The following is a 21,835-nucleotide window of genomic DNA, read 5'->3' as shown; positions in this document are numbered from 1 at the left end:
TTTCCTCTTCCTTCCTCACTTACCCAATGGACATAGTAACTTTGCTGGTGAACATGGAGACACTCCAGTTCTCAGCAATTTTTTCTGTAGTAATATCAAGCCTGGCTTACTGTAAGTACAATTTTAATGGGCAATGTTTTTCTTTAAAGCATTCTCTTGCTTTCCTATTTGCACTGCTCTTGCATCTTAACTACATGAGGGATGATAATCACAGCTTTGCTAACTTTCTCAGCTTTGCTGGTGGAGTAGGTGTTAATATGGCAGTTTTCATGAGCACTTACACGAAGTATTTAAAAATGTAAACTTGAGTCTAGGCCACAGAAAGCCTAAAGAGGGAAAAAACAGCAGTAGGGCAGGGAAAGCTGGAAGAGATGAAGACTTCCACCTTCTAGAACATGTAAAAGCTGAGATAACCTGAGACCATTAGCATATAACATTTTTATAGGGCCTTCCTATAACTAATTGTTGCTTTTATTCTAACCTAGAGCTGACACACTGTAAACAGGACTGATGGTTTAATTAATAGTGTCAAAGAGACCGAATATCCAACTTTTGTCAGAAACAACTGGAAAAAAAAGATGGAAAAAAGGAAGTCCCCTCCCATGCTAAAAGCATAGGGTCAGTCACAGGCAATCTCTGTGGTGGTAATGGGAAGGTTTTATAGGCTGGAGTGGAAGTAGTGGGATCCAGGCTATAAAATTTCTGGACATTGGTCTTTCTATTAACTGCTTATGTGTGAAAAATAATTGGCAAAATCCCAAGAGGAGAGCTTATAGCCTCTTTTCACTTATCCTTTTTCTCCTTGCTTATGTAGGATCAAGTGAGGAAGATCTATTCTGCCCTGCTTTTCCCTTGGTGAGAGAAAAGCAATCAAGACTATCTAACTAAAGGAACAGTCTTTTGTTATTCTTTTTATTCCAGGCTTGTGGATTAGTCTAACTCAAGCCACAAAAGAAAGCAAAGATATACTGCCTGATATAAAATGACCAACGTAGACTTCTATACATATCTGTGTGTTTATTTTTCTGTGTTTGATGATTCGTACAATGCTACTCTACAGCACAGAGATTTTGGACAATACCCCAACTATGTTAACCAAGTTCAGAGGAACTTGCCAGCTAAACCTGCTGAAATCTCATGCTAATCGACAGAGGTTAGTTGCTGATGTCATTTGCACTGTTCCTTAGCAAAGGTACTGAAGGTCATCATTTTGTGCAAACCTTAGTGTTGGCAGACAGTCAAAATAATACAAGGAGCTGCTTTGGCATACTAAGTTGGGCTTCCAAAAATGCCTTTTCATAAAGGTCCATCCGATGTGTATGGACTCTGTCATCAATGGGACATTCAGGATGAGCATTTTGATAAGGGTCTTAAAGAAAACTGTCTTCAATAGACCTTTTTTTTCAAAGTGTATCTTGGGTTCACAGAGAACCCAGCTGTTTATACCAGTGTTCAGCAACTGCTGCCAAGGTTTTATTGGTCTAATCTAAGAAAAAAGGAGCGTTAGGTCAAACACTCGTGTTACAGCACTGTAGAAAAAATATTTATGAAGGCTTTATGAAGAAGGTTTAATTAATTATTTTTTTTTAAAAAAAATAGAATTTAAAATAAATACTGTAAGAAAATATTGTACATAATTAAAAAAAGATACGACTTCTTCACAGTGGTAAGATAATATCTAGGCGTGTGATGAAGTTTAACTTCAGAATCTTGTACTTTATGATGATCTTGATTCAGAAACTGTTTCTCAGCCATCGGGAATACTTGCTGACTGTGGTACCACCTAATGACATATGCTGTCCCTTCAAACTTCAGCAGCAGGTGCAGTCTTGTACACCTTAACAGTGAGTGTGTGGCTAAATCTGCATCAGTTGAAATAATTTGCTGTATAAATTATTTCATACATAAGCATTCTTTCACCATATAAATTCTCTACTGGCTTTTCTGTCAATAAATTAAGTCATATGATGATTTAGCCACATCCCTGTTAGTAGATCCTAAAGTAGGCTTTGAGCGCAGATATTTTACCACTTCCAAACTTGCAGTATTGTGGTTAAACTGTCTGCTTGCAGTGTTGGTGGCTGGGGAAGGAGCCCAAAGGAAACCTGTCAGTAAACAAACTTTATTCTAGAAATCTTATCACAAATGTCAACATATAAAAGAAAATGTGACATTAAAATGCATGTCTTAATTGACAAGGATTAATTAAAACTTTTTATAGTTCAAACGGTATCGAATTTTGAGGAGAGCAATAAGCAGTAGCTCTGTTTAGCTGTCATTTCCAACTATTTAGTGCCTATTTCTGAGACAGAAGGAATACCATGGTGATGCACAGACTGACTTTGGTGCATGAATGGCATGTACAGGCACCTGTGCTATGCAGAAGTATCTCCTTGGATCATGATGGTCTCAGCTTTACTGGTCTCTTTTGAACGTGCGTTGATGGAAGTTCCACGTGCTCAGGAGAAAGATGGACTGGTTGGGCAGAGGACTAATGTGAGATGTAATGGACCTGCTGCAGTTTTCCTTCTTTAATTCTGAGTTGGTCAATTAGTCACTGAACCTTCACTGACTGCTGTCAGTGTGAATTATATCACTGACTGACACAGAGAGGGAAGTCTCCCGTGTTTCTGGCTGTGCTATGCCTGTGTGAACTGGACTACTGAGAAACCTAACACTGCTTTGATCACTCACCCATTTCTATGAAGCCATGTTGTTACCCACTTAGATACATTTCAATAAGTGTGTGTGGTTCTCCTAGGCTGTCTAAAACTCCTATCATCTGCTTTTGCAATTTATAATATGATGTCTTAACTCTCTTAAGAAGTGCTTAGCAGTTGTCTTGCAAGAAGAGCAGATGGGATAAATGTTGATGGCAGCATGGTTACCCTGCCTGTGTGCTTGGTACATGTGTACACTTGGACCTATGTTAAGGGGAATATAGCTTTGAGTCTCCTTTCCTCAATCTTCCCTATATCTGTCTCATGTATGGGAAACTGAATTTGAAAGTTAAACCAAAGCACAGTTTTGAGCTCAAAATATTTTGTAGGTGACTGGGATCATAAAAGTATCATAATTGTATTGTAGTTTTGCTTCTTGTTCCTATAGCAACATCCAGCCAAGAAACTCAAGGCTCTTTACAAGTATTCCTGAATTAAACTGATGAGGTAAGTGATGGTGATTGTTCTTGTTTACAGAAAAGGAAATGCAGAGGTTAAACTAGTTGATCAAGGTCACACAACAAATCTGTATCCAAGCCAAGAATAAAAGCTGACTGTGGTCTGTGCCTCAGTCACCAGGCTGATATTCGCTGTTCGAAGGGCTGCGCAGGGCTGAGGGGAAAGCCTTGTACAAAGTCTACAGATTTGTGCATTCAAAATATACATTCCAGCTCAGATTGCCTCCCTGAAGTGACCTTATATTTTCATCTCTTTATCCATCTAAACTTTGCCCTTGTGAAAATATCATTATATCTAGTCAAAGCAGGAGCAACATGATTTTGACAAGAGTTTTGCAAATTTCTGATGAAGCAAAACTGAAGCCTATGCTAAAAAAGTTTAACAATCTCTGCATGTGTGATTGCTAATCCTTCAATGGCAATTAGATAAACAGGTCCAGTATATATTTCTTTTGTTTCAGTGACTACATAAACCAAAGAAAACCATCATATTTATACTAAGAACAACTATAAATTTTCTCTGGTGTTGCCACAGAGATATTGTATTAGATAATGAAAAAAATAGAGTTTGTTGATAGACAACAACAAATCTCCTAGGTTTCTTTTTAAGTCACAGAAAGGGAAAAACTGTAAACTCTTAAACTTTTTTGATATCCAGCCTCTGCTCCTCCTCTGTACCTAGTGCTTGCCAGTGCCAGAATATTGTGAACAGAGATAGTAGAGGAGAACAACAGCCACACCTTTTTAATTCCATCATCCCACTGGATGCTGTTTGTAGGATGTAAGAGTGGAAAATAGCAAGTGTACTCTTAGAAATGTTCTTTTTCTAGTCTGGGCTAAATAGTGTAAAATGCTTTCTTGCTTCCTTATCTCTTAGGCATATACATGCCTCACCTAAGTCATGCTTCTTTTCTTCTAGATATGATTTCTTACAGTTATTAGGTGGATTTTGGTCTTCTTGTTAGCTATATCCTTGTGGTCATGCTCTTTTTTTTGTCTGGAATGCTGTGACTGAGAATTTTACACTGTTTGGAGGAATGGTTTGCTGCTGTTTTTTCAAGATTGCTTGCTACTATGGCTGTGTTAGGGTTCTGCTGAAGTCAGCTTGGGTGAATGGCAGTAACTTAATTGGGAAAAGTCTTGTGCGAGTCGAGGGTCATGTTCAGCAACATTTGCAAGTCTGACTAAAAAGTTCACAGAAGCACTAAGCAGAAAGAAGGCTTACTGGACTGGCTTTACTGCTTTGAAGGGTGAAAAGCAGGGGTGGGTTAAGGACAGGAATGGGGAGGATCACAGCTGCTCCCCTGAAAGATAAAGTGGTTCTGGAAGCATATAACCATATATATATGCCGGTTTGAATGAATATCCAATATTTTTCTCAGCTTCTCAGAAATCCCACATACATGAGCATTAAGATCAGTGAAACCCTGAAAGGATAAAGTGTAAGTGTCACATAAGGTCTGCCATTAATCTGCATTTTGATCACTGTGTTGAGTGACAGCTGCACCTCAGCTGTTGCTGTGCCCTTTGAGCTGGGCGGTCAGAGATGGGGATGACTCAGCATACAGTACTACTTCTCAATTTTTTCAGTTTACTTCTCAAACTTTTTGCTAGCCTTGTCTTGTAATTTCAGTATCAGTCAGACTGGCTTGAGAATTTGTATGTAGGTAAATGACTCAGTATTACCAGTCTTTACCTTGCATTACAAAGGATCACCTTGCACAGTGTTTCTGTTAGGTACTGGGCCAGAGTTTTCAGCTGATTTAGAGTAGCTGTAGATGCAGGTATACTTATATTTTGCAGCTCAGAGAAAATGAAATAGGACAAATGTAGCAACAAAACCTTGTCGTGATGGTTTTCTATGATAGAAAATGTAGCCCATTTCTACCATCTCATGAGCTATACCTTGACCTGCCCATCATATATGGTGTTATTTTTCCTATTGTGGAAGAGCAGAGAATACAGTGGACTAACAGAGCTATTATAAAAGCTGAATGCACCAGATTCTCATCTTTCATGCATGGTAACACCTCCACGCATAGTCTGATTTAAATGAATCTAATAGACATGTCTGAAGCAAAATACTGCTCAGACAAACACATGGCTTTTAGAGAGAAACTAATGGAAGAAATTCTACACTCAGGCTGTCACTCAGTTGTTGACACAACTGTTTGGGGATTGTGAACTGGATCAAGGGAACCAGATAAGGTTAAAAATAATGCAAATGAACAGGGATCAGGAGAGGGTACCAGCTTACTTCTGTGGAAGGGGGGAGGTTTTGCATTTCTTCTCTGAGCTCAGCTGTGCTTTGCACTGGCTCTCTCCCCGTCCTGGACAACAGCTTCAATATTTGTGAAACCCTTCTGTGAGCAGATTTGGCTCACTAGGTAGAGCAGCAGAAAACTATCCAACCCTGTTTTTTACTGTGTCATTTTAGCACATTAAATTAGCTTAAATGAGGGTCTCTTGAGTACCAGAGCTAGTAGGAGATATAAAGCAGAAGGACGACCTCCTCACAGTTTCAGGGAGCTATTAGTTTAGCTTAGTGTACCTCTGGAAACCCTGTGCAAATAATTGTGTCATTGCGAAGCAAAACAAGTGACTGACAGGGCAGAGAAGAATTCCCTTGCCAAAATCCCCTGTATCATGAAATTGAAGTGTCAGCATGAGACAGAAGGGCAACCCTTGTCTTTCTGTATCAGTATATAGAAATAGGGAGATAAAGGGTTTGGAGAAGGCTTAGTGCTGAGAACCTGAAGTGCCGTATTTAGAACTAGCTGTAGGACTTTGAAAGAAATGCAGAGCTAAGTGTGAAATAACAAATGGATATTGTAAAGTAAATGGAGATTTTTCCCCTTTAAAAACAAAGATAATTAGTGGAAAGATAAAATTCAGATTTGCTTATAGAATGATTCTCTATCTTATCATTGCCTGGAAAATAGTTCTTATTTCTATTGCAAATTCCAGATAATGTCACAGACTGGTAACCAGACAGCCCTTGCTGGATTTCCTCTTCATGCATTCTGCATGTTGATCTTGTCCTTCTAGATCTGCTCTTTGCTCCCTAGAGTCCATCACCAATGGACCAGCTGTAAAAAATTCATACTTCTGCAAGCTTAATTTCTTTCACATTACAGTGATGGCTGTTTAATTAGGAGAAACAGACCAACCACAGTACACTGAACTGAATTAGAAGTGTGTAAATGTAACTAGGATTTTCCAGATCTAAACACACAGATCATTGTCAGTAAGATGAACGCATAGACACCAGTTTAAACTAATAACTAAAATGTAGTGCCTAGCCTATGTCTGCTTAATGCTGCTCAAAATTAACAGGTAGATTTAATCTGGTTCTCAAGGACAGAGGCTAAATAAGCTTACTACCACTTTTGATGTTACCACAGGCCATTTATGACCTGTATTTGTATTAGTGATTTCATGAGGAAGATAAAGACTGGTTATGTCTACAGGAGACATTAAACTTGTTCTGTGGATAGAGGATGTAATTCCTTACTTAGCTATATTTACTGTAATATTAATTTCAATTTATTTGCTATGCACATTAAAGACAAATGCTGAAATGTGGTCACAGTTTGCATGAAAATCCATTGATACACAGAAGTTCACCATGAAGACATGATTTGACGAGGCAGGGATGTTAACGGAAACACAGCTTTGTGGGAGTGCCCTGCCTTCCTGGTGGTGCTAAAAACCCTGTCAGAGTGAAATTATTACTCCTGGTACAGATCAGCTCTTTTGATCAGCTGCTCAGTGAAACCCCATAAAGACTTTCATTGGCACAACAGGAGAGGGGCAAGGGGGAACATCTGTGTTTGCTCGATTGTGCCACTGAAGGTCTTTTGTCATTAGCTTACAGCCAGAGAACTAGAAGTGTAACTTCTTTATCCACCATCAGCTTTCGTCTAGATTGGGAACCAGTTGTTCCAGTACTTGTACTGCTGTTCACTCTTTTTTTTTCAATTGTGCTATGGTATCTATAAGTGGCTGACTGTAAGCTGATCAGTGAAATGATTCAGTTGAAAACCTTGAAAAGCTGTTCTCATTCTGTATTTTAAGTTCTGGCAGTTCAATTGATGTTGTGTTAAACAACAGTCCTACGTAGGTAGTTGCACAGCACAGATAAGAAAAAGCAGTTGTCCAAGGATAAAGGACACTGGAAAACTTCTATTGATTTGCTTGTGGGTGAAAATGTGAATAGAACTACCCTTTAAATGTAAGGTGCAGTTTAAAACCAACTTAGTGTATCAAAATGTTATGGTTTTGTAGGAAGGGCAATCTTGCATTTTACGTCTATGTCTGTGAGGCAGGTTTTAATCACTCACTGATATTCATGGAGAGGCTTGTACCAGTTTGCGTATGTGGGTTTGAAACTAGCACTGTAGTCACACTGTTCAAATTCTTTTCTCCTTGCTTAGTTAAAAGCATTGATTATTTTGCTCCTAATTGCTCTCTTATAGTCCTGAGGAGAATTCTGCTTTATGCTTACCTTGTTGATCAGTTTCTCTATTTTGAGTTGATAGGAGTCTGATAGGGTACACAGTGCTTATTAATCTGATACAGGAAGAAGCAGCTGTGGTGATGCGATTTTAATAGTTACCTCATATCTTCGTAGAAGGTATGAACTCAGTGTGACACATCCTTGGAAAGGTTCCCAATGAAAACTGTCCTGGAGAGAGCATATCAAGCAAACAAAATTACTCAGGGCAAGGTTTGTCAGTTACTGCAAACTGAGAAGAGGCAGCTTGGAGAAACAAACTGGACTTTGCTGTAGGAAGGAAATCATGCCAGTGCATTCTGTGAGAGACTGAGCACATGATGAGGGTGAGGACACCCTCAGAGATGCCCTCCTTAGTGACACTTGGGTGGGTCACTGAGGACGGAAGAATTAAAAAAGTCATGATTAATACTTGGTGTCTGTGACATGTCTTGCAGCAACAGAACATTCAAATCCTTTGCAGTGCTGTAATTTTTAATATTAGGTCCCTTCAGTCTTTTACATCGGGTAGATCATAGAGTCCACATCTCCTTGCAATTTCAAGTTGTCTTCTTTACCTCAGTTTTTTCCCATCTAGTCTAATTTTAAAACTCCTGTTTAACATGACAGCTGGTACCAACAGCATAACAATTATTGAACTTCCTGTAATGTGAGAGGAACAAAGCACACCATTTTTTGAGAGGATTTAAAACTTGCATGTGCTGAGTATGGATGAGTGTAGCCTCCCAGTTTTCAGTCTTAATAATTACTCCAATCTTGCGCTTTTGTATAAGAATTTAAATAAAAATCTGTAGGGCATCTGAAGAAATAGCCTAGATGAATACTTCCTCACAAAGAAGGTAAAAAGGCATCCTCAAATTGAAAGCTATGGTATTTTTCTTAAAACTCACCATTGTTTATTGGGCACTGAAGAGGCTTTTCTGCTAAATGATAATATACTGGGTTAGCTTTAGCAAGGAACAAGAGTGAGTCTGAAGTAATACTGATATTACATTCTCATAGCTTGAGCACACGGGTTGCATTTTTGCAAGGGTAGCACCACTGCACCAAAACCCCCAGCACTGTAAACATTGTGCTGCAAAGCACTCCAAACTCCTTGACAACAAAGCTGAAGGGTTTTCCCATAAGCTTCTTTTTCCCAAAGAACAAGACAAATAATTTCAAGTTTATGGGTTCTCCCACACTTCCTCATGCTATAATTTCATTGATTGCTATGCTCGTATTATATTTTTATTTTACTGAAGCTATGTAAATCCTGGTTAGGAAAACTTTGCTAAAGATTTCGCTGCATAATTTCTAACTCATTATCAACTCCAGTCGGGAGGTGCGGAGACACACTATCTTTAACGCTGCTGATGCTTTTGAGAAAGCACGCAGGTTCACTCTCGAGGAGAAAACACAACACAGAAAGAATCGTGCCTTGCAGAATATACCACCTAAGGAGTCTTTCTGCTGTGCCTTTTGCAACTGGATGTGCCTGTCTCGTATTGGCCTTTTTAGCCACCAGTGTGCTTGTAACAAACATGGGCAGTGCCCTCCCCAAATCTTCGTTCGCGAAGCCCAGCCATGATGATGTCAGACATTATTACATTTGACTGAAAAGTTTGGTGGCTGTTTTCATTTTTCTAGGTGCTAAGGTAGACTGTGACAATCCTGTGTACGGGATGTTGGCTTATAGGCTGATATCATTAAGTTAGGGCAGTGGAAAGATGAGATAGCATGGCTGTAATTCTGTCTAACTATTAAAATTCTAAGTTTTTAAAAAGCGAATGTTAATTTGAAATGTTCTGTCTTTTGAAGAAATGTGATTTTTTTAAAGCAGCATATTGTAAAATAGTAATATATTGCATCTGCTTTTGTGGTTTGTTTGCTTTGGTGGAGGGATGGGAGGTTCACAAGAAAGAAGTTTTACTCAGAAATACTTGGGATTTATGTTCAGTTAACATTTGCAAGGGTTTTGTTTTGCATTGACCAAGTACAAGTGCATGTTGATAATACAACATTATTTTTGCAGCTGCTCTCCTATGTGTTAACAAACTAAGATATGTCTTTGACCATCATATCACTTGATTATTATTAACCCAAATGTAATATCTAATGGATTTGGAAAATTGCGGTTCTTGGAGATATTTAATTATGGAACCCTCTCAGATATTTAGCTGTTGGACTGTATATTTGACATTGAAAAGTCAACAATAGCCACCACAGGGCTGTATTAAAATAATCAAAATCTTCTCTTTAGACATATTGAGTCACATAAACAAACATATTATGTATCTTGCAAAATATGTCATCAGTGTTTATTTTTAACGTGGTTCTTCAATATTGAAAACACTTAACATATTGTCTGTTGTGCATAAACATTTGTGCAATTAGTTCTGCAAACAAGCACAAGCAATGTTCTTAACAAGGACTAGTCAATTATTTCCACACCATTCCATGGAGGCCTACCTGAATTAGCCTCACATACTAAAACAGTGTAGTTTTACCTAATACAAAAGATGCTCTATGTATTTGAAAGATCAGCTCATACGAATTTGGCAGCCTGAACTGGAACCCACATGTCATTCCAGTGAGCCAGCACTCTTCTGGAGTTTTGCTGAAGGCGTCCGTACTTGATTGTTTTCCCTGTGAAAATCTTCACTGAATTTAGTATCCTTAGGTAAAGGACACATGAGTGACAGCGGTCTCACCATTAGTCTTTCTCACTGTCTCTGCCCATGTATTTGGTTCTTATAAGGAGTCAGAAAACAGGAGATAAGGCACAAGCTTCTGCAGGTTTGCTGAAACTTGATAATAACAGGTGTGCCCATTTGTATCAATAAACACAAAGTAATTGACCAATTTTAGAAAGCAGTAGATCATGTTGTTTTACTAAAGGCTAAGAATGTATTGTTTTTGTGTTGTAGCTGATAAACTCTGAAATTGATTGATTAATTAATCTCTTCCCAGTTATACTGGATTGCTTATCACAAGATCACAATTTAAAAGAAAACCCACTGTCTGCAAAGGAGCCAAATAACTCCCATCTCACCAGAGCCTCACCAAACTCATCATCAGAGACAATCTTCCCCCAAACTCTGTGTGTCAGTAGTGGAACCAAACTGGTCAGAACAACAAATGCAAAACTAATACACAGATTTCTTCAACAACCACAGTAAACGCTCCATTCTTTGAGGAGAAGCATCACTTGTCTTTCATCTGTCCCCACTGTGTTCTATACTTGCTCCTCTGGTATATTTCCTGTCTAATCTGCTTGTTTCTGTTACTCTTCTCTCTGATATTATCAAATACCTTAATGTAACTGAGAAAAATTCTGAGTAACTGTCTCCAAAATGTAATTATCTTAAATTTGATACTTCTGGTTTAGACCTGTAGAAAGATTTATGTCCCTGAAGACTTATCTGCTTTTCTTGAGAGTGGCACTTACTCTAATGAAAGATCTTGCGTCTCCCCACCACCTTTCGTTCATAGCAGAGATTAAATCTTTCTTGCTTTGCTTACTTCTCGCTTGCATTGGCTACCCCTTTAAACCCAGAAAAGTCAGAAAAGCTTTTGATGGCACAAGAGTCAGCCATAGAAATGGATTTATACAGAACAGAATGAGCTCTGAAGAAAACTGGAAAAATGGTTTTGTTTGTAGCATTTAAAGCTCTGGATTATAAACATTTGTATTTGATTAACTTCACCCTCAATTATAGCTTTGACTAAGCTTGCAATCCATAGTTTTGAGACTACAAAGAAGAAAAAATACAGAATGTCAGAGTTGACATTCTGGAAATGTGTAAAGGAAAGGATAAACAAATAAAACCAGCCTCCACGTTTTGTAAAGGAACGTTCTGTGCACTGGAAATATTGTTATGGGACTCAAATGCAATAGTAAGGAAAAGTAAGCAGTATGAATTACTGAATGAATTTTTATTTAAAAAAAAAAGTTGTGTAATCCTTGTGCATGAATAAAAGAAGAAAGAGGATGTCTCTTAGAGGAAAAGTAAATGTCACATTAGGAGGAAAAAGTTTATAAAGATCATCAGTCAAACATCAATATGTGATACAACCTAACCTGAGGGCTGCTAGAGCTCTGCTAAGCTGAATGCAGTAGACTGCCAAGGCTCACTGCATGCACAGTTAATTCCACAATCAATACCTTCTTCCAAAATGTGGTTAAATATGGCTAGGTTAAGACACTACTGTAAATTGCCTCCAGAAGAGTTCTTGTTTTTCATCAGCCGAATAGCTGAATATTACTACCAGAGAGTATAAAAAATATATCTACCTCTCTGCTTTTACCTTTATAAAGAATAAATGATAATTCTGGTGAAGATTTTGGAGAACTAAGGACACACTACTGAATGACATCTAGGTGTCATTGTTACTAAAAGTGCCCATGTGCCAGTTTAACTATATATGGTGTTAAGAGTCTATGCTAGACTGCAAAAAAATTACCAGATGAATTCTGAAAAAGATTTAGACTTAAATCCTGTTTCCAAAATTGAGTTAAAAGAGGGGTTTATTTAATAAAGTGTTGATATCTAGAAATGAGCTACCTCCGAATTCAGGGAAGAGAAGGGGTAACATTTTCGACTATGCACAACGAACTGGATGTACGTTTCATCCTGAAAACAGGTCAAGTGTTTCTTTGCTGACCAGCTCAGGTCTTTTCTTCAGCCATCTAATCCAGCATGATGAATTTTACATCTAGGCCGTCTAGGGCTTTATTCAGAATGTTCTACCTACAGCTGTCTATCAGTTATTTCTTTTGGCACCTCTCAAGGCCTAGATTTGTCCAAAAGGAATTTTTATGCAAAAGCGTTAGGGAATGTATAACTAATTTGGCCTGTATCCTGATGTCTAAGTCTTCTTGAAAGTCCAAAAGAGTAGGGCCCTAAGTCACTCTGGCACTTTCAGTATGTTTATTTTCAATGCTGTTGGAAAAGACAGTGCTTTACAAAATGAAAGAACAATTCAGTTTTGTAAAATACAAGTCTTCATCATATTGACGGTACCCATTGCTGAGCTTTTGTCATATGATTCTAGTCCATCTTTTCACATCTGCTGATGAATGCTTAAAGAAAAAAAAAGGACAAGTAGGGAAGAGAATTCAATTCCATCTGCAGGATTCGCATCCCAACACAAACACCAGATGGAAAAGGTCAGTGAACTAAAAGTCTTTTTTTGGCAATGGAGCTAGGAGGTCCAGAAGAATTTCTGTAAATAGAAAATGTAAACCAAATCATAAATGTAAATCAAAAGAACATCCTGTTCTTGTTTATCTTGCACATGAAACTAGAAGTTCACAAATCTTTATGCACAATTGAAAGGGGGTTTCAGACAACCTGTTGTCTGCCTATGATCTGAACAGCTGTTTGTAGGAAAATTTTCCACATAAGTTACTGCAGAAAAAGAGTAAGGTGTTGACAGCCTGATGGATGAGTTTGGCTGGTGTGGTGTCCATCCAGTTGTACGACTAACACTTTCATGTACAGTATGTGTTGCACACATTTGGATTGCCTGTCATATAGTAGCACTTCTAAAGTTATAAATGGAAAACAAAAGATTACCCGAGTTCCTAAAGAGCAAGTCTCCTAGATGCTCTACCATTAAAAAGAGTAGTAAAAGTTCAAATTAAACTTAAGAAATAAAATACTCTTTATATGAAAGGTTGCAGCTGTTAATATGTGGAAATGATCATGCTGCTGTGCACACAGAGCTGAAAGACAAGCAAAGGCCCCATTGCTATGTAGAATTGTACCCTGTTTCCCAGCCAGAAGCAGTGCTGCTTGTCTTTCGGAATATTGATGGCCCTTACGTAAGCAAAATTTTGCTAAATGGTCAGCCAGATGTGGACACGCACACATTGTTTCAATTAGTTTGCATTGACTGGTATCTAAAGTCCCAGGAGTCTCATCCATTTGGTTTGTGCACGGAACTCAGGGTGGCTGCAATACAAATAAAAAAAATCTTCAAGACACAGTTTTTATGAAGGAAAAGAAAGGCTTTTTTTGGTTTTTTTTACTTGCTGAAAAGACAAATATCTATCTGTTTCTGCTAAACTGTTCCGTGAGATTTCCTTCTAAAAGAGAAATGGATTACCACTCCAGCATGGTAGACATTTGATCTGTTGACCAGTCCTGGTCTATTAGGTTATGGAATTGCAAATATGCCTTTTTTAAAAGTCCTGCTACTAGGTGGTTCAGTGGCTATATGTAAATCATCTAACTTTCATGAGGAACTGTGCATACCATGGCAGATGCCTGCAACTGGCTGGTTTAATCTTGGACTGGAAGTGAGTGTGGAAAAGCTTTTGTTCTATGCTCGTCTGCTAGCGACTTACAGAGAAAAGAAAGGAATTGAGTTCCTTAACTACTCCACTCCCCTGCTACCATATTTGTAAAGTTTCTGTTATATTTAGTATTTACCCACTGTTGCAAACTATTGTGAGGTGTCTGCAAGGTGAATATGCTACTGTACAGAGTCCTCTCTTACTATGAGCTGAACTGCTAAAATGTGACTGTTATCACCAGCCTGGCAAACACAAAAGCAATACAAGAGATTTTTCCTCTCCTGTTTCTTAACTGTATAGGATAGGAGTTTTCGTTATCCTAATTAATTTTTTAATAATGTATTATATATATATATTTATGCTTAATATATATCAAGCAAGCCTTTGCATTCTCTCTGGCAGGGAGTACTAATCTTATAGAAGGAAAATGAGTTGTACCCTTTCTTTTTATTGTAGGGGTAGGACAGCACATGACACTTAGATTAACTCCACAGTGGAGCCATCTGAGGATGTGTTACTGCCCTCCTTCCCTGGCTGGGGGAGCCTCCAGTGATAAGTGCAGGGTGAAATGTTTTTGTAGGTGCTTCACCTTGTTCTTCCCCAGGCCCTTCTGAGAGTTTGTCTAGCCCCAGGAAAAGAGCCTGTTTGCTGTGTTACACTGGTAGAAGGTAAAATACTCTAAAATCTATTTAATCTCTGTAGCCATGTAAGGCAAAGAAGAGATCTATCTTCATTTTACAGATGCGAAAATGGATAAAGATTTTGGAAAAGGCCTCGAAGTGTATTTGTGCTGGATCCAGCACTGAGTTACTTCTATCAGCTATATTCTCCTAGGTATAATTTTGCAGCACTCCTGTCTGAAAGTACACACAAAAGGGTAAAATTTCTTTTGACATCAATAGTTCTAGTAAGAAATTGACAGGAATGATCCCTGCCATGTGGGAATGCATGCCATATTTTAATTGCATGGCTCTGGCAAACATATTTTTTTTTCTTCTTAAATAACTTTTTCCTCCTTGAGTTTTTCTGGGAAACCCTTTCTGAATGCTTACTCTGAAGAAAGATCAACATTTTTGTACTTCTTTTGACTACTAGAAGTTCCATACTGTGCTGGCAGTCTCACAGGCAGCTGGTATTTTGGCTACTATGTTAGCTAGTTAGCTGTTAATTAGGGTGTTGTGGTAGGGGTACAGTAGGGAGGATATATTTCTGTGGAGGTGTTTCTAAGATACGAGTACAATCATTAACTGTTTTATTTTAGTTTCAACTCTAGGGAAAGGAGTAGGAGAGCTGTTAACATGTAGCTTTGTAACAATGCCTTGTTTGACTGCCCTACTTATAAATAGCCAAAATTTTAAAATATAGTACAAACCTATCTTTCCTATAGAAAGAAATGGAAAACACTGACAGTACAGACTACAAAATGATGACATTAGAAACTGTCATGAAACTGGATAAGAGATCCCCAAACACTGATTTGTATTTATAATCGCTTTTTTCTGCATTATGCTGTAGTTCAATGACTGCCTCAGAACGAAAGCCCTGGGCTTGCTAAAGCTTAAGCTGATTGAAATCTAGAGTAATTCAAATATGAAGAAATCATTCTTGAGTCATCCATGTCCGATCAGATCTTTTATTGGCTTGAGAAACTGTTCAAATTAAACTCATGCTATGTTCTGTGAATAGACAAATCTCGAGGTTTCAGCCAGGGTTGTTAAGTCTCACATGGAGTGAGCTGAAACAGAAAGCAAACTCTGAGTCAACAAGGAACATTATGGGTTTTGAGCAAACGAGGAACGTTGCAACAATTGCCTTATTAATGAGTGTCAGTAAACTTCATCAGTGTCTACAAAAGCTGATCAAACATGAATTAAGGGTGGCTCAGCAGGACAGCTGGTGCTTTCGCTGTCTGTTATTTGGACATAAGCATACTCTTGCAGGTTCCTCACCTGCCTCCCTGCTTGATACAGACATGCACAACTTTTATCCCCAGTGGCACGGTTTTAAATTGTTTCCAACGCTATCTTCCCTGGTGACTCTGACTGCAGAGAATAGTTTTGGTCCTCGCTGTTGCATTGAATGGCCACTTCAGCAAGGGTGCTGGGCAGAGCCACTTACCGCTGAATATTTCTGAAGAGTGGCGCACAGCAGCCTTGGTCACAGAAAAAATATATAGAGCTAAAATGAAGTGGATACTGTATCAGTCAGTTCTTTTTTTCAATCTTCCTTTTATCAGAGGAAACAAAAACAGCTATAAAGAGTACTGTTCTTAACTATGTATGTAGCTACATGCATAATATATGTAAGATATTCAGAAAAGAGGAAACGGCTTAGAGACTGCTGTCTGCCAAAGTTCTGCAGTACTGTTGTAACTTACTTTGAGTGTACTTTTGGATTAGTTTGCAAATGAAGCAATGAATGTTTTGTCATATAATATAAATAGGACTATAGTATAATCTTGACATAGGACTGAAGAAATAAGTTCTGGACTATAAATACAATATGTCCTGTAGTAGAGGTCAGCTATTTTATGCATACTGAATAATACCAACCAATCCTAAAACATGAGGAAACATCCAATTCAGATGATTTACCCCATCAGATGTTGTCATCTGTTAGGTCAGATCCTTTTGATAATGTTACAAGAACAAATCTATTTTTACCCAGCTCTGTTCAAATATCATTCACTAGCTCTTCAAGTGCTTTGGTCCAAAGCCTGAATGAACAGGTGTAAGAACATTATCTCACGTGTTTTATATATTGTACATGCTCACACTTTTATTTATAAAATGAGTTCACTGTCCCTGGCATTTTACTTGCACTCCTTCTGTCTTGGCTGTTGAAATCTGAAATGACAGAGAGCAGCACCAGTATCTTCTAAACTTTCATGACGACAAGCAGAAGTAAAAATTAAGTGAAAGATGAGAGGTTTTTTCCTCTCAGCTGAGGTAATGAACTAAATATAAAGTTTATTTTTTGTCTTTTCATTTTCAGGAGTAAACCAAAACTGTTGTTCACAACTTTTTGTTTTGGTCTATGTTGCATGCTATGGGGTTTTGTTTGTTTGTTTTTTAATTTTTACCTACCAAAACTACAGAGATATATAAGGAAACTTTTTAATTCTCTGTATGTTTTCAAAAGAAAATAGGATACAAGCAGAGTGTTCGTGTTTTTAAGGATGCGAGGATGTCTGATTATTTTTCCAAAGATTTTGGAAGGAAATACTTAAAGCATTCTGTACTCTATAGAGATCTTTGCACTTCATGTATGATCTTTATTACTGAAAGCCCGGGAATTTTATGTCTGTAGGCTTACTTTCTTTTCCTGCATAGCTCAGGGTGCCTAGAGCTACTAACAGTTGTTCAAAGGTTCGTAGTAAGACACAAAGAAATTACATATAGTCAAAAGGCAAACCCAAGAAACATTGGAAATGTCAGGTCATGTAACTTTTAGACATACTAGGGTTAAATGACTATCTTTAAATATGTACTTTTTACAATTTTTTTACAAGGATCTGATAGCAAAGTAGCAGTATAACATTGGCAAGCAAGTCTGCTGCTTGTTTGCAGGTGGCTCATAGCTAACATGTGCATAAGGGTGGAATTTTTAGCAAACATTCTTAGCAAAGTCTGTGTGTGAAAGCTGGAGCTGACCACCCTTTCCATTTAACCAGGGCCAATATTTTTCACTGAGGCAAAGTTAAAATTAATGGAACTAATTGATGTTTATTCAAGCCAATAATCTAAGTGAAAGCACTAAACCTATATATAAGTATGATTCCAGGAGAGACAGAGAGCAGTGTGTGTTGTTAAGTCTCAGAGTGCTGGTATGGCTCTTTGTATCAGTTGCTCATAACTTTGAGAAGCTTTAGCAGTTTTGGCTGCACTTTTCCATTGCTGATGTCTCCTTGAGGAAACATTTGACAAATAGCAGCCAAGTGATTAAGTAATTTCTGAAAGGAATGTTAAGGGAAGAATGTTTTATTCCTTAAAAATATTCTTGAAAGGTTATCTCTGTGTTGTTGTAGTGTGGCCTTGGATCTGGGGAGAATGAGAGAAGGAATGGGAGGCAGCTGGATGACAAAGAGGAAGGAGTCATGGAGACAGGGCAAGAAGAGGGAAAGAGTTAAAAGGGAAACTGAGGCTGGAGAGAAAAACAACTGAGATGATTATAAGTTGAGACTTTGGTAGGCAAAAAAGAGGATAGGTAGCCACAGGGATGTAGAGGAGAGTTCACATGTCAAAGTCAAGGATGGAAGTTGCTTGGGAGAAACCCTAAAAGAGAGGCAGATTGGGCAGCATCATTGAAGACAAGGCAGGAACGAAGTAACTGGTACACACTTGAGCAAGAAACTCAGAACATATTCCATGTGGGAGTTGTTGGGAGACTGTGTTGGGAGAGCAGTAAGCTTGGAGGGAAAGTAAAGGAAGAGAGCTGAGACTGGCTTAGCGAGGACAGTGGGACTGATAGAAGAGGCTAGCTGGAGAAAGAAGAGGACACAGATGGATGGGCAAAAAGGATTGGCCTCTGACCGGAAGCTGCTGTTACAGAAAGCCTTATGCGTAGATAGGGACAGACAGGAAGGACTGGGTATTGCGAACAAAATCCAGAAAGAGTGGGTGGGTGTTCTACCTGTCAGAACACGTTCTTCTGTGATGGAACCCGCTGTCTCTGAATTACCTCTCCTACCAGCCAATAATGGTAGTAAATGTCCCCTGAAAAAGCAAATGTCTTGCAACAACAACTGGTTTACTAGCAGGAAGGCAGCTTGTCTGGCTCAGGGACAGAGACCTGTGCTTTGGGTCCAGAAGTCTTGACTTGTGGATGTGTGGTAGACACCTGTGACAGGCATGCAGGAGTTGGTGTAGTGATTTAGTTCTGTTCTTTCCAGGCTGTGATTTGAGAAATGTCTAGGAAATGATACACAAAAATGGTACTTCTTAGACTGTGAAATCAAATGCTTCAAAGTTACTAAGTAGCTACAAGAGTCTGCCCTGAAATCAGTGATTAATTTCCTAATACACTTTTTTTCTTGTCTCTCCCTACTGAATTTATTCCATAATACTCCCATGACATGATGGGGCTTTTGTATCCTCTCTTTGTTATCTGCACTAATTTATGACTGACATGCCCAGGAGCTGGTATTTCGGAGTACTCAGTCTTTAGTACTGCCGATACTCTAAGTAAATCATCCACATAAATCAACTACAAGCTGACTCTTTAGCTGTGCTTCAAATTACAACCCACATTCTCAAGCCACATATGGGAAGATGAGGAATACGCAGTTGCTAAAAAACAGTGAAAAGTGTGATTTGAATGGCTTGGCTGGCACTGCAGAAGTACTCTGTGGCAGAAAGCCACATTCATTTGCTTTTGTTGTGACATGTTCTGTTTTCTTCAAGTTCATCTTTAAACACTTGCCAATTTTTGCAACAAATGATATAGAGGGGGGAAAAAAAGGGTCCAGAAAGTGTAGCCTTCATCACTAAGTTGCCTGGATTTTGTCCCAGAGGTAATTTTTGCCCTGTGTAGTAAACTGACTGAGGCAAGGGCCCCAAAAAACTGGTATGTAATAATATATTTTAAGGCCTTAACTCAGTGTACACAGATAATTCTAAGCACAACATCATGTCATAAACTCAGGTGCTTTTGGAATTTGGCAGAGACCTAGAAAAACAGGCTTAAAGTTTTGGCTTCAGACTTTTGTGAAAACCAGGCCATGCCCTGTAACGTGCGCTGTGCTGCTACTGCTGCTGGAGGATTGGAACAAAAAATAATGACATGAGTCTGCTTTTATTTTGCAAGTGCATTTTTAAATGTAAATGTACTCAGAAAAATGTCTTTTCCTGACACCAGAGTTTTCTATATTTGGAACTTTTATTCTTATGTTAAACGTGTTCAGTTTACCTAGCCTAATGACTGCTGCCTCTGCAGTCCAACGTGCACCATCCAAAATTAAACAATAATCTTATAGGACCATTACAAGCTGGGTTTTATAAGGGTGGACGAGTTCTGCTAGAGCAGGCATGTTAGCTTGTGCATTTACTCCCATGTGTTCCTCTGGGAATCTGGATTGTTCACATGCTATTGTTATGTGTGACTCACTTGACCTGATGTGCCACATGTGGCTGGGTTTGTGCATAAATAGGAATTCTGCTCAGCACCTGATGAAAGTGTGCTTTTCCTCAACACATTCCCAAGTCTCACTCCAGTGAGCAATATACTCCTGCCTGTGGCGTGATAGCAGTTGTTGGCTTTCTCCTGTGACTTGACGCAGTGGGAAGATTAGCGATCTCTCCTAGCCTGTTCTTGTGGAGATGAGTTTCAGCTTGGCCACTGTCGGAAACTGTAAGTCCTGCAGTCAGAACCGTGGCAGTTGGCCTGTTAGTGTAGGCAGAAGACTAGAAATAAGTTTTCTCCCCTCCAACTGATTCATCTCTGCCATTCCACCAAATGCAACATTTTATGAATGTCAGTTAAACTATGTAATAACCTGAACACCCTCAAAGCAAACAAGCAGAGTATTCAGGTATGCATGCCATTTTATAGGGTCACTTCAGTACCTATAATTGTACTTTAGAAGAGGAACACCTGAGGGAAAGTCATTAAGAAATTACAGTTATGTAGATAAATGTCATGCTTTGTTTTAAAATTTGCAACACATACCGAAGAGGTGTTCAATTGCTATATTAGAATGACTAACACTATCTGCTCAGGGCATGAGGGTACAGAGAACTTTTTTCGGTAGTTAATTCGTAAAAGTTTTGTATTTTTAAAGGAGAGGGTAGAGATTTAATATAGAAGAGAATTACTTTAAAGAGTCAGATCAGAAATGGGAGACCGAGCCACAGGACTAAGAGGTCCCAGGAGAGAAGTAGGAGTGAGTGAGAAGTATAGAAACCTCAACAGGGTGAACAAGGGGACAACGGATTTATGGACACTACCTTTTTTTTTTCTCCTGGAGGTGCTGACCTCTGGTTGGTGTTTTGGAGACTATTAGCAATAGCTACCTTCCTTGGACTCTCCAGCAATGGTTCATAAACTTCCTGGGATCTGTAACCCTCTTGTTGAAAATTACTGGTTTACATAAAGAGGGTAAGTGTTTAATGTTAACAGCAGCATATTGCTTTGGGTGGAAGAACCTCATCCAGGTATTAAAACAACATTCAGTCCTGAAGGAAAGAAACTGGCTTTCACTTTTAACTCACCTGCTTTCAGGTACTGCATTTCAGGAAAGTGTTTGGATACAGCTTTGAGATGCATGGGTTAAAATATATTCCCAGAGTGTAGGTTTTCATCATAATGATAAGAAAACTTACAGCCAGAAGTGCTTCAATAAAGTAATACCAAATGCAGAATTACCTCTGTTATCTTCCAGTGAAGTCCCTGCACTGGGAGGAATTTGATCATTTGCTAAAAAAGTGCTTATTCTATAATCGTTTCCCAACCATTGAACTTCTGGATGGGAATTTACCCTGTCAATGTATTTTTATGCCAGATGCCACATTACATTTATAAAAGACAAACACCTCTATCTTTAGCAGAGCTGGTTGCTGCTGCATTGCTTTTCCTGCCACTAGTGAATGATTCTGCTGTTCCTGTGTTTAAGAAAGACCTCTCCCTTAAGTGAGACCATGAACAATGGCCACACTTCAGAAAAGCAGGTAACAAATCGACAAGTACTCAGTGGAGGACAATGGTATTTCTTTCTTTAGATATTATTTTAGTATTTTCTTCTTCATTGCCAATTTTATTCTATTGTAATTTCATAAGTAGCTTGTAGGAATGAACAGAGGCTTCATGGGCATTCTGCCTGACCATGTAAAGAATGTTCACTATCGGTCAAATGGTTCAAATT

The 21,835-nt window shown here is 38.6% G+C and overlaps 1 long non-coding RNA gene across 1 annotated transcript in view; it reads left to right on the top strand.

The window, feature by feature from the left end:
• Positions 1-21,835, top strand: part of LOC116787495 — a 127,770-nt gene that overhangs the window by 36,937 nt on the left and 68,998 nt on the right. Inside the window, exons 3-4 of the long non-coding RNA XR_004357312.1 lie at positions 3,109-3,167; positions 21,519-21,641. This is a non-coding gene — a long non-coding RNA (uncharacterized LOC116787495). The remainder of the gene's footprint in view (positions 1-3,108; positions 3,168-21,518; positions 21,642-21,835) is intronic.

This window comes from Chiroxiphia lanceolata, chromosome 5 (genome assembly GCF_009829145.1).
Source record: "Chiroxiphia lanceolata isolate bChiLan1 chromosome 5, bChiLan1.pri, whole genome shotgun sequence".
NCBI lineage: Eukaryota > Metazoa > Chordata > Aves > Passeriformes > Pipridae > Chiroxiphia > Chiroxiphia lanceolata.
This window is presented reverse-complemented; position numbering and strand designations above follow the sequence as displayed.